The following is a 13,612-nucleotide window of genomic DNA, read 5'->3' on the forward strand; positions in this document are numbered from 1 at the left end:
AGGACTCTCAGGTTAGTTGGTGCTCCTGCTGATTAATCACACAACTAATAAAAGAAACTTGAAAACCTTTTTCACATCTCTCTCTCTTTGACTTTTTAATCTCCTTTGTCTGTAGAGATGGTGACAGTGGAACCACCACAAGATATTGATAATGTTATGAACACTGGCTAACAACATTGGGGTCTATCACACAAAGCAACAAGACACAAGAATGAGATCCCCAACGGAGCTCCTTGCAGATCTCCGTGGACCATGGGGACCTCCCAAAAGAGTACGGGCCTAGCAGACCCTGGGGATCTCACGAACACCATCTGAAGTCTCTTTATATAGGTGGAGGTGACCAAAAGGCAGATGTTAGGCAGACCTGGTAGGCTTCAACTCCTTCCATGAAGTCAACCTAAAAGAGACAGGACACAAAAACACAGCCAGCCACACATCAGTCTAGTTAATCTTTCCAAAATACGCTTGGTCACATAACCCGACCATCCACCACTTGAATGACTAAACAGTGATGTTAATATTTAAAGACAGAGGTGGGCTTTTGAACAGACGAGATCTTCCTGAGTCATGTGTAAATGGAATGGCAGCTGGGCTGCTGCAGTATGGCGACAATGTGCTCGTTTTCATTTTTTAGGTGTCGTTAATTAGCATTTCACTCTCAGGTACCATGGTTTTAGGGCATAAACAGATGTCTGGAGACGATATCTTGAAGCTTGGCAGAACCCAAGTTATGAGCCTGGCACAAATGAGTTATTGACTCATTTTACATTACATTAATTTAGCAGATTCTTTAAACAAAAATGGTTTATATAGGAGTAATATGACTTAGGTTTCAGCACAATGGGGAAATTTAAGACCAGTGAGGATCTGAAAATGGCGACTTTAACTAATTGGGAATGTTCCTGGAATGATAATAATAAAATAAGTCAAAGCGATGTTAACCAGAGGGCTTCTTTGAGCTTAAAATGATTTGCAGCTAAGGTGATACCATCTTGTTCCATTTGGTCCCTGTCAACTGTTTTCATTGAAATTTTTAACTTAGTTTAAAACTGAACTTCACCAAATGAACACAGTAACACTTCTCAGACTGTTCATGTTTTCAGGCAGTTTATTACCTTGTTATTACAGTCCTTCGAGCAAGAACTGCAGGTTCTGTTTATTACAGTTATGGTATGACTGTGTGTGTGTATGTGTATGTTAAAGCTGTCAATGCTAGCAAAACCAGCCTTCTAGTAGTGTTTTTTTTTTTTTTTACCTTGTATCATTTACCTTAGTCTACTTCTTAGACATGCATTTGTGTTTAAAGCTGTGGGGAAATTGACATTTTCATCAACATTCTATTATCAATCAACATTCTATTAACAATAAATGAAAAAGACAAGGTTTTAAAATCCCCATATCCCCAGGGGGAGCGGTTGGTAAACGTTCCCACTCAGAATAAGCTCAGGAATGGGAGTTTCTCTCTCTCTCTCTCTCTCACACACACACACATAACACACACACACACCTCAAGGGCACAATTTGAAAAGACTGAGGGGATGTAAAAGACAACTGTTCTATTAGGCTATAAACACACTTTGTATTAACTTTTAAAATTGGGAAACTGAAACCACAGACGTGTTTTATTCTGATAAACATAACTGGGTATTGACACCCATATAAAACTCATTCATGTCCAAAAATGTAGAAGAATGAACAATTTATTTACATAATGTACAAAATCTTTTTTTTTTGCTCCCCAGCCCAGGTCCGGCTCTTCTGGTGGAATTTCTGATGGTCCTCTTTACAGGCCTCATTTACACTCTTCCAGTGAGGTATCTGCTCCATCAAATACGGAAAAGCCCACGTCGCTGACAGCGAATCACAGGCTACAGACCAGGAGGAAAAAGATGTAGATTCAAAAGAAACAAACAGTAAATAATCAAAGCATGTCTCACCAATGCAGGACGTTCAGTCACTAGTGGAGCAGTATAGAGTCTGGCCATTCCCACTGGAACACTCTGAAGAATTAAATGTCATTTTAAGGATTAGACAGAACTGTTTTAGTTTGAAACATTAAACTGTCATGGTAGCAAACACTGACATGCAAACAATCACAGCTATGAATAAAATGATAGTGTACTCCCCTGAACAGACTGGAACTCACAAGACACTCATTTAGTCCCACTGGGACAGAAAAAGGAAAAACGCAATACCTCCATATCATCTAGGATTTCAAGGAAGTCGTCGTCGTAAATGCGGTAGACAGATATAAGTGAGAAACTGTGTGTGTGTGTGTGTGTTCACCATTAGTGCACGAGCACAGTTGGGTCGCTGAGAAATGCATCTCCATTTGTACAAGAAGGAAGTCGAGAGCTGGGTGGGTCGGCTTCTTGAACACACAACCATCACACATGTACTGTCACGTTCCTAAGTCTATGGGGTGTAAGAAATGCTGAAACGCTGAATACTGACAACCACCCCAGCTTACAAAACTCCTCTCCACCGAATGTGTACCTGAGGCCACAAACACCCCAGCAAAATAGTAAATCCGGTCCTAAACCTGCCTAACATAAGATGCCTTAACGACGTCCCCCCCACCCGTAGTTGAAAAGGAAAGGAAATATGATAAAGCAAAATTAACAAAAGTGGTGCTCTGCAGGGAGGGCATTGCCACAGCAAAGACCCCAAGAGACACCCTAACTTACCGGATATAAGACTCTGATCACAAACACCGAACCAGGGGAAAACATCCCGGACGAGAATCCCCCTTTATCAGCCTAAAGGAAGGGATTTTCTCAAACACACACAAAAGTTAATGAAAAAGGCACATAAAGCTACCAGGCTCACAACAAAGGGTCTATCACACAAAGCAGCAAGACACACGAATGAGATCCCCAACGGAGCTCCTTGCAGATCTCCGTGAACCCTGTGGATCTCCCAAAATAGTAAGGGCCCAGCAGACCCTGGGGACCTCCCGAACATCATCCGAAGTCTCTTTATATAGGTGGAGGTGACCAATAGGAACTCCTCCCTCGATGTCAACCTAAAAGAGACAGGACACAAAAATACACAGGACACAGCCAGCCACACAGAACACATGAGAGCATACGTCCAGGGACGTAACAGTACACACAGTATTAGTACATTTATTTAGCTCATACAATCCCGTAGACAGACACACACGCACACACACACACACACACACACACCTGTACACTCAAAAAACTAATTTTTGTAGTTTGTTCAATTTAAGTGATTAAAATGAGAAGATATGACTTAAATATTGATTAAAATCATTTGATCTTAATTGAATTTAATTTAGTCAACATAATTTAGAGAAAAATAGGTTTACAATTTTTTTTCTAGTTGAGTCAACATGAACATTTTTCGTTAATCATAACCGGATGTACGTCGTCAGCCGGAACGGATGAAGAAGCACTGTTCAGCGCCAAAAGAACATGTGAGGTAAGTGTTACTTTTTTAATCTATCACCATCCGAATATTAATTTCATGCTGCATGTCAGAAAACAATGTTATTCAAGAATTGTGTGAAAATAGCTAATTTAGAGTGTGTTTAATAATAATTTACGTTAGCCTTTAGGTTGCAGCTATTAATGTTTAATCAACCATTCTGACTAACAGCATAACATAGCATGGTAAACTACAATGTGTAATAGGAACAAAGAGGACACAAAACCCATCAATATTTTCAGTAAAGTTACTGTTAATTAATGAACGAACCAGGGTCGTAAGCACCCCCCATGACATATTCATATATTCTAGGTCTCCCTCAACCGTATATATCTTATCATCGATGTCAAAAAAATAAAAAAATAAAACGGGCAGTAGATTAGCCACCTGTAGCGCGTTCATTGGTAACCTTTCCACTCTCGGGCTTTTTTCAAGCTGCGCGGGGCAAATAACCTCGGAGACCCGAGTTGCAAGGACAGTATCAAAATGCGATTTCATTGTTGGGCCAGTGTTAAGAAATAATATCATTTAGATCGCACTACTAATTATTTTAGTCATTTTGCGCAGAAACGGGTTTAAAAGTCTTTTTAAAACTCTCCGGTATACTGATGCAAAACATGGGAATGAGCTGTGGTGTCTACCGGTCTCTGCAAGGTAAAAACGTGACGTTTCTTTATGCGTTTCCATATTCTGTCGACCGACATAAATGTTACTAGGTTGTCAAAAGGAATAATCGACCGTAATGATTCTGATAAAAAATGGATGGCCTGTACACTGTGCTAACTAATTTCTTATTTCCTAAAGACTTTTATTTTGTTTTTGAGACCCGGTTCAGGTCTCTTGGACACATGGCGTGAGCTGTGAGAGGTGCGTGGGGTTTGTGTGCAAAAAGTTATTTCTTTCATTTTAATTTATGTACATATTACGAATATTTTTTGAATTTGTTTTATGTTCTTTTAATACTGTATATTGTAGAGAGGTGCAGAAAGACGCGATGTGTGACGCGATGTTCTGACGCGATCTTGCTTTTTGTACAGAATACACTTTGCACAGAATATCTCTTGGGTGTCAGCTCATCATTTGTGGTTCAAGAAACGAAATCAAAAAGTTACACAACGCAGAAGAAGAACCGCTACACTATGATGACTTTCACCTTGATATTTTAGCGCGGATGTATACCTAGCCGAATTGCACTGTAGGAGGCGAGAACGAGTCTTCGAACTGTGAAATTACCACATCAAACGTGACGTGTTAACATGGATGCAGCTATTTAACTGAATAAACATTTAGTAAACACAAGTACATCTTATTGAACATAATTTATGTTCATCACCAATTATCATAGTAGAACAGCTTTCTTAAGGAGTTTGTGATGCTTTTTGGAAACAGGAGATGAGCCCCTTGTCTTGAGAAACCCGTTCTCAAATGACTCAAAGTCATTATTTGGGTAGCACACATATTCTGAATGCCTTCGGCAGAATTCAAATGAGGCATTTTAATCTAGATTTTGCTTACTCTTGCTTATTCCAAGATTACAGTGTGATTAATCTAGATTAAGAAAATTAATCTATGCCCACCTCTACTTTTAATAATTATAAGCAAAATTTAATAATCATGTTGTTATATTAGCAGGAAGCTGATGTTCCTCACTCTTAAGTTATAGCATGGTGTCAGAAATACACTCTTTTAATATTACACTCTTAAAACACATTTAATATTTATATTTAAAACATTTAAATGTTTTAGGATATTTTTTCCCACAACCAGACTGTTATTTGTACAAACTTTTGCATGTGTGCAAGGTTTTTGATTTGGTTAACTTCTTTCCTGTTGTGATTCTGTTTTAGATTGTAGTAGACACTCATCAAAGTATTGGAACTGTTTTTAAGTGACTACAGGTAAGTTCAAATTCTTTATTTAATATTAGAGCATGTTAGTCATGTGCCAGCCACTATAGTCTATACATTTTAGCAGAATTTATTTTTTTGCGTACATTTGCATCGGTGCCCCTCTCGATTAATAACATTCAGGACATGTTGCACAGACGTAACATTATTGTTCAAAAAGCAGTTATACAGGAAATTTATTTTTTATATGTAATTTTTTTAAAATATATTTTTTAATTATTTTTTATATTTAGGCCTGGTTATAACTTCTATCCTATTTTTTTTAGGTTTTAGTACACTGTTATTTTTATTTTATTTTATCAAGTATTGGAATTGCTTTTAACTGACTAGAGGTAGGTGCAAAATCATTATGTAATAATGGTCCAGAATTTTTTTTTATTTTTGTCTTTCAGTGCATGTGGAAGTGTAAACAGTGTACTGCTGTGGAATCCAGTAGGCCTGGTTTGCTTAAACATTACAGACTAAGGCACAGACAATATGCTTGTAGCAGGCGTTATCCATGTCCATATTTGACTTGTCAGTGCACCTTCAAAACATGGAATAGCCTTTGTATACATTTAAGTAGAGTCCACAAAATGCATGCGTCACAAGAACAAATCCCTTTGTCAACGTTTAGTTGCCCTGCATGTACATGTAGTGATCTTCCATCTGAAAGGGAATTTTTCCTGCATCATAATACAACATTTACGGAGTAATGAGACAGTCCAGTGTGTATTTATTGGTTGTAGCTTTGAGACAAATATATATGCAACTTTTCAGTCTCACAAGAACAGAAAGCATAATTCACATTCAGTCAAAGATTTCAAGCCTGGCATAATTAAAACTGCAAGGGATTTTGATGACTTGCAAGAGCATGTTTTGGAGGATGACAACACTGTAGCTGAAACAGTTAGTGTTCATCTCAGCAGTGATTCTGTGGAATTAGACTTGTCAAAAATAATTGAGAATAATTTTGCTGCAGCATTGTTAAAATTAGAGCATGTTAGTCATGTGCCAGCTACTGTAGTGAATGAATTTTTAGAGGAATTGCATTTTTTGCATACATCTGCATCTGTGGCCCTATCGATTAATAGTATTCACGACGTATTGCGTAGCCATAACATTATTGTAGATAAAGCAGTTATACAGGAAATAGCTGCTGCAGCCTCTTCCTCTACCCCTTTGTTCAAAGCTATTATCAAGGGTAGTCTCCTTAGCTCTGATTATCTGCGCAAGAAATATTACAAAGATAATTTTCATGTTGTTGAGCCAATTGAATACATTCTTGATTTTAAAGAAAACCGAACATATCAGTATATTCCCATATTGCAATCTTTACAGCAGATTTTGCAAAGTAGCAGCATAGTGGTGGTATTAAAGAATACAGAACATTTAAGGACGGCAAAATTTACAGAGAGAACAGTTTTTTTCTCAGTGGATGATTTACGACTGTCTTTAAGTTTATATGTGGATGGTTTTGAAGTTTGCAATCCCCTTGGCACATCTAGAAAAATACACAAACTCTGTGCAATTTATTGGATTTTAAACAATCTAACTCCTGGATCACATTCAGCTTTGTCTAAGATTTACTTAGCAGTGCTTTGCAAAACTGATGATGTAAAGACATTTGGGTACCATAGAGTTCTGGAACCTCTCATTCAAGATTTGTGTACTCTTGAGGAACATGGAGTCTTTGTCTCTCAGTTGGGTAAATTTCTCAAAGGGGCTCTTCAATTTGTAGTGGCAGATAACCTTGGAGCGCATGGGATAGCAGGCTTTATTGAAAATTTTTCTGGAGAATATTTCTGTAGATTTTGCTTAGCAAAACGCTCAGATATTCAGACAAATGAGATCCGCTCTGGTTGTTTTGTACGAAGGTCAAAAGAAGGTCATGAATCTCATGTGAAGCTGGCTATCTGAATGAAGATCCACAACATCTGGTGAAGGAGTATTTGGTGAGTAGTGTTCTCTCTCTCTTCTTAATAAAATGAAAAAGGTGGAAAAAAACATTTAGATTCTTCCCCAAAGGACTCAGAGGAGAGCACCGAGGCAGACATTAAGAAGACCACATTGGGCATATATGTCATAAAGCATGAATCTGCAGATGCGACAGAAGACCCAGAAGATGTAGGCATTGTGCTGGAAGGTGTGGAGGTACTTTCTGGATTGGGTAATGTAGCATTGGCTACGGCCATGCTAGTTGGCCTTATATACTCTTTGAATCTTACATATCCACAAGAGCTCCGTTACTCATTTGAGGTGCTGCAGAAAATCATTCTGGAGCTTGACTCTAAAAAACTCTCTAACAAAGCTCAATCCTTGAAGACCAAACTCTTCACCTAAGGAAAGAAATTAAGGATCCCTTTGTGTTCGTGTTGTATGGGATTTCTCACTCTTGAATTTCACTTTGCACATTCTTTTTCAAGAAGAGGATGTTTTATTTTTCATTTGTATTGTATTTTTTCATTTTTGTTTTATTGAAAACATTTTCAGTTATGAAAAACTATTCTTGTGGGAAAAAAATCCTTTCTGACGACACATTTGAAGTTACTACTCATTTAATAATAGTTATGCGTTTAAATTTTGGATAATGGTATTTATTTTGTGGATTGTTGTGCTTTTGTACTGCCACTAGATATTTTGCACTTTGAAGTGAAATTGTTTATTGTTATTTTTTGTTTGCTCTTTAATTTGAGCAGAGGTTACTGCTTATTATATTTTTGTTTGATTTGATTTATTTAGTGGATGTTGTGCTTTTGTACTGGCACTACATATTTTGCACTGGATATTTTGCACTTGATAGTTTGCACTTTGAAGTGAAATTGTTGATTTCTTTTTTGCTCATTACTTTGAGCAGAGGTTACTGCCTATTATATATATATATTTTTTTTATTTGATTATTTTGTGGATTGTTGTGCTTTTGTACTGGACCTATGATATTTTGCAGTTTGAAGTGAAATTGTTTTTTCTTTTTTGCGCATTAGTTTGAGCAGAGGTTACTGCTTATTATATATTTTTTGTTTGAGTTAAATACAGATTTTTCCAAAATATTGACTTGTTCATATTTTATTTACAGCAGACTATAAATGTACACTATTGTTATTATGAAAGAGTTTTTAATTTACTGAAACTTCATTTAAAGTGTCTCATTTGTTATGTTATGTAGGTATAATTATATCTTGTAAGCAGGACAAAAATTTGTGTAGTTGACATTCTGACAAAATTGAATGCAGTTAATATGGCTATATTTCATTCATTAAACATGGCGAAATTAAATTTAGTTAATCTGACCAGAATTTCTCTATTAGGCATGGCAAAACATTATCAAGTAGGAATTACCTAATTTTATTATTTTGTTTTGATTAAATAAATTTATGTTCATATAACAAGATTACAACAAATAATTTCAAACTGGTTAGATTTTGTTAGAAAAACGCAATTCAATTGGATGGAAAAGTTTTCCATAATTTAGTTACGTTCATTCAACAACTTTTTTTTTTGAGTGTATGTTCTCTTTGTCTGCAGTACTCAGAGCACACGCACGACCAAAAATGCCATTATCCTAACAGAAAACTAGATAAAAGCTATAGAGCTGTATAATATAATTATGGTTTGGTTGACAACCCACCAGTATCCTTCTGATGGGCATGTTATTGGTAGAATGAAGGGAGGGGGGAGAAACAGCACGAGCCTCAGTGGTCTCCTGAAGGGGGTGTCAGATTCCTTAAACTTACCCCAACTCCACATCATCTGGATTCACAGGACCAGGGGAGTCGTGACCAACCCCTAGACAGGAAACTGGATAAAGAGCAAAATCAGCATAAAAAAACTAACTAATCTAATCAAAAATTAAACGACAGACACATACCTGCATCAGATGAGGCATCTGGAGCAGATGAAGGAATCTTTTCGGAGACGTTTTCCCGCTTGGGGGTTTCACATTGACTAAAAAGAGAAAAAGAAGCATTAGCTACAATATGAAAAGCCAATAGGATAAGATGGCAGACAACACGAGGAGACCGGCTAATTAAAGCGTTTAGAAACTGTACCTTCCGAGAACTGCCAGGGTGTTCCTGTTCATGGACAAATTAGTCTCGGGGACAGCACGTCCGTGGGTCCAGCGGGGGAGAAGGACAGAGTTTTGACCCACGGGGAGCCCGTGGACACCAAATCCGACAGCGAGAGCTGAGGGATTCCGCGTCTTCGGCCAGGCTGGACGTGACGGCTGTCCGGGCTGAAGTCCATTTCAATCTACCCGCTAAGCGCAGTGTCTCCGAAAATGGGATTCCGACTCAATCGGTGGCAAACTCGTGTATATTTGCAGACAGGATATCGATTTAGCTGCAGTCGCTATTGGCGACGAAAACATACACAAAGTAAGCACGCTAACGGTCCCGATCCTGTTTTTATTTCTAAACCAAGTCTCCCAGAAGCGGCAAATAGTCTGACCAATAGCAGACACTGTTATTATTTTGTCAGCCAATCACAACCGTGAGAAGAATGATGAGAAGGCGGCGTTAGGAGTGACAGACAGAATCGTCATCCAATCAGAAGCCTGGCTGGTGACAGCTGGTGCGAGCCATTGCTATTTCATGTGTCTAGTAAATGTATCTTGATTTAAGATTTTTTTTTTAGATTTGGACTGAAATCAGGACAAAACTAGAGTTTAGAAGTTAGAAAAGCATTTTTTGCAGTGTGTGTGTGTGTCAGTGTGAGAGTTTGTGAGTGTGTGCGTCTGCGAGTGTGTGCATCTGCAGTGTAGTGTAGAGAACAAGTTCTGACATTCAAACAAATTCTGTAAAATTTTCTGATTTGTATTGTTCTTTATTTTTTTTATAAATTATTTATCGTTCTGGCAGCTCAGGTGGCACTTTATTTAAAAAAAAAAAAAAAAAAGTATATTTGGCAGATGTAAAGTATACATGTGTATGTTTTTTGTGTTAGTCAATTTTTATTTTATTTTATTATTATTATAACAGCTCAAGAAGCAACATGTTTGTGCACTTTCTAAAGATTTTGGTTCTGTTTTTGAATATAGGGTTGGAAATGAATGCTTTTCTTGTTTTTTGTTTCCGATTCTATGATTAATAAAAAATAATTGACAGATTAATCGATTATTAAAATAATCGTTAGTTGCAGCCCTAGACGCATCTATGTTCTTCAAGAGCAGTTCAGTGAGTAAACCCTTTCTCCATTTGTACCATTCATATATCAAATTGTGTAATATACCACCTACTGTCACAACATGAAAGACGCCTATATATAACTGCATACAAAATAGCTTGTTTACAGTGCCTAAAATAAAATCACAATCAATTCTAAAAATTATAATATTAAATACTTCTATACAGCTGATTGTAGACAAATTGCTGTTAACCTGAATATTCTCTTTTTGTCTTGTTTCTTGCACTATGTAGAGTCTCCATGGACATCCCAGTGGGAATCTTCTGCTACAAGGACAACAGTGTTGCAAGCCCAGCATTGCCACAACTCAACCCCTCAAGACTGGGCATCATCCTAGAGGGCAACCAGGCAATGGAAGCACTCATCAACCTACCTCAAGCAATGTACCTCTTGTTCGGCTTTACCTACGCACTTCACCTGCAGCACCCAAAGTGCATGAAAAACACTTTACCTTCATTCAGCAGGTAATGCTAAATTTAGGTCAAAGTGAGCTACCTCCAAAGTTTCGGAAGCTGAAGCATGAGCTAGCAGGGTAAGACACAATTATGCTTAAAGCACAGCTCTTCATGTCTGTGTTTGGATTGTTGCACAATTACTTTGCACTGATTAGAGTTAGATGTGTCTAGTATCAGAAGGCGCAGTGGAGCATCTCACGCATTACACTTGTTACAATTAAATTGTATTGCACTATGAACAACGATAAATAAGGAATTATCCGTGGGCCAAAGTTTATTTGAGGGGATAGATATTGCACTAAAAATATACAGAATAGTGGGTAACACTCTCGCCTATGAACCAGAAGACCCAGGTTCAAACCCTGCTTACTACCATTGTGTCCCTGAGCAGGACACTGAACCCTAAGTTGCTACAGGGGAGACCTCCTCTGTAACCTCTGATTGTAAGCGGCTCTAAATGCTGTAAACATAAAAAATGACAGTTCCAAAAGTCACAGGGGAAAGAGCGACTTCAGCTGAATAAAAGCTTGAGAAATACAAGTGATTATCTGTAAAAATATGTGCAGCGTTTTTGGTCCGTTATTAGTTATTCTTTTTCTTTTAATAGACTCTGTCATGCAGATACAACTGCTCAAGTCAGCGTGGCTTTATGGTTTCCATTAAAAACTAGTCTCCAGTGGCCATGGCAGTGTTAGTGATGCCCCCTCGCAACAAGGAAACCTGGGTTTCAATCCCAGCCTGGGTGATTGATGTATGTGCGACATTTGACAAGTTCTCCCCATTTCTGTAATTTTTTTTCAAACAACCGGAAATTAAACAAATGAACATTGATGTAATTAGTTTTATAGTTGTACAATGTGTACATATACAAAGGATAGCAAAGTATTATCTCATGTCCATACATATTTAACGAGCTGCAAGTGACTCTTGTAAGTAGTTTGAACACTATGTTTGGGAATCATTTATGTTAGTACTCCATAAAAAGCTTAGATGTCTCCTCCTGAATAGAGGCTGGTCAGGCAGAACTGTTTTGAAGGTACAAGGGTTCCAGGGAGATCTTGAGACAATTTTCATTGTTGCTGAGAAACAAAGAAGGAAACAATATAGTGTCAGTGGTATGTGTGAGGAACTGTCTAGAACTACCCCCATCTTCTGAAGAAGGATGGAAACTATGCCCTGGTTAATTAAGAGATCCCAGTAAATTTATGTACGGTATTGAAAATATAGGTTTTGTTCTGTCCTCACAACAAGTGACCATGTGAAGCTAGACAGCCAGCAAACAAATAAAAGAGATCTCCACACAAGGCTTGCTTTTCTTGATTTTACTGAAGATCTTTTATAAACTTTTCTTATATTGTAACTGAAACATACAAAAAGGGGAAAATAAATTACTAGCTAATACAGACGTTTTAATGCCACACTTAATTATTAGCCTAGCTTAAACACGTGCGCCATTACATTACATTAGCGCCATATGTTATCAACCAGAAAGTGCTTTATGAACACATCAATACTCACCAAGACGAAAGTTTCCCAAGGCACAAGCGTGCAGGGCACATTTAGCGTGTACATGCGCTGTTTTCTCTCCTAATTCTGCCGAAGCACTCGTTCACATTACCAGAGAAAATACGTCAAAGACAACTCCATTGTGAGAGCGCCTACTCGCTCATGTTTCTGCACGTACAACACAAGATCATTTGTTATACAGATGTCCCACTCGGATCAGATTTCAAACATTTTAACAGTTTTTAGCATGAATTTACTTATTTACTATTTTTTAACTGAACATATTTATCACCTTATTTATGTAACTTATCACATCATGAACTAATTACTGCCTTTGACCAAAAGGCATCACAGGTTTTGTATTGCTGCTTCAACAACACATCTGGGATCTGTGATGGGCTAAAAACCACTCCCCTGTGTCACGTCCATGCGGGCATGACGCGGCGGGTGAACGGAGAGGAGGACGAAGAGTGACGAGGAATGGAGGACGCTTTCACCTGACATCACGAAACCGGGGTTTAATTAGTGAATCACAGGACAGGGGAGACATCCGAGACGTAGACACTGGTGAACACGGAACATAACGTTAAAGACCTGACAGCGGACAGAAACGAACAGGGCAGCTTTATACAATTAACACAGGTGAAAACGATTAGGGAACATTACACATGACAACAATGAAACTCCGGTCCGGATCCTGGACCGGAGTAACCCCCATTTCGGACCGGATCCTGACACCCTGTCTGCAACATTGTCATATTGAGGTAGCCCCATAGCTCACAAACCGTAAAGTTAATTTTGGAGGACTGTGTTGCACTGCTTGTCAATGTTTTGAACGAGAAAAAACACATTGTATGATTCATTCACATTAATTAATATAAGTAATGGAGCATATAGGACATCTATTGGATTCTGTACAGTCTGCTAAATGCATTTACCATACGTATGTGTTCATATAGTGAGTCTGACTACAATTTCAACAGTTTGTTTGAATCGTACAAAAAACCCAATCACAGATTTTCAGGAACACATTCAGGGGCCTTGAGTGTGATTTGATCGCTTAGATGGACCTCTTCGTGTTCACCACTGATCAGAGGAAATTACACCGATATGCAATCTGACCTGCTC

General features: G+C 38.0%; 3 long non-coding RNA genes across 3 annotated transcripts; all 3 read right to left on the minus strand.

Annotated features, from left to right (window-relative positions):
* Positions 1 to 1,188: 1,188 nt before the first annotated feature.
* LOC114786580 (uncharacterized) lies at positions 1,189 to 3,538 on the minus strand. The gene is made up of 3 exons (XR_003749213.1): positions 2,688 to 3,538; positions 1,938 to 2,000; positions 1,189 to 1,868 (listed from the first exon to the last, which is right to left on the minus strand). It is a non-coding gene; the product is annotated as an uncharacterized LOC114786580 (long non-coding RNA).
* Positions 3,539 to 8,997: 5,459 nt separating this feature from the next.
* On the minus strand, positions 8,998 to 9,761 carry LOC114786579 (uncharacterized). Its single transcript, XR_003749212.1, has 3 exons — positions 9,389 to 9,761; positions 9,208 to 9,284; positions 8,998 to 9,137 (listed from the first exon to the last, which is right to left on the minus strand). It is a non-coding gene; the product is annotated as an uncharacterized LOC114786579 (long non-coding RNA).
* Positions 9,762 to 11,806: 2,045 nt separating this feature from the next.
* Positions 11,807 to 12,597, minus strand: LOC114786581 (uncharacterized). The gene is made up of 2 exons (XR_003749214.1): positions 12,497 to 12,597; positions 11,807 to 12,057 (listed from the first exon to the last, which is right to left on the minus strand). It is a non-coding gene; the product is annotated as an uncharacterized LOC114786581 (long non-coding RNA).
* Between the last annotated feature and the right edge of the window lie 1,015 nt (positions 12,598 to 13,612).

This window comes from Denticeps clupeoides, chromosome 3, assembly GCF_900700375.1.
Source record: "Denticeps clupeoides chromosome 3, fDenClu1.1, whole genome shotgun sequence".
In the NCBI taxonomy this organism is placed as follows: Eukaryota; Metazoa; Chordata; class Actinopteri; order Clupeiformes; family Denticipitidae; genus Denticeps; species Denticeps clupeoides.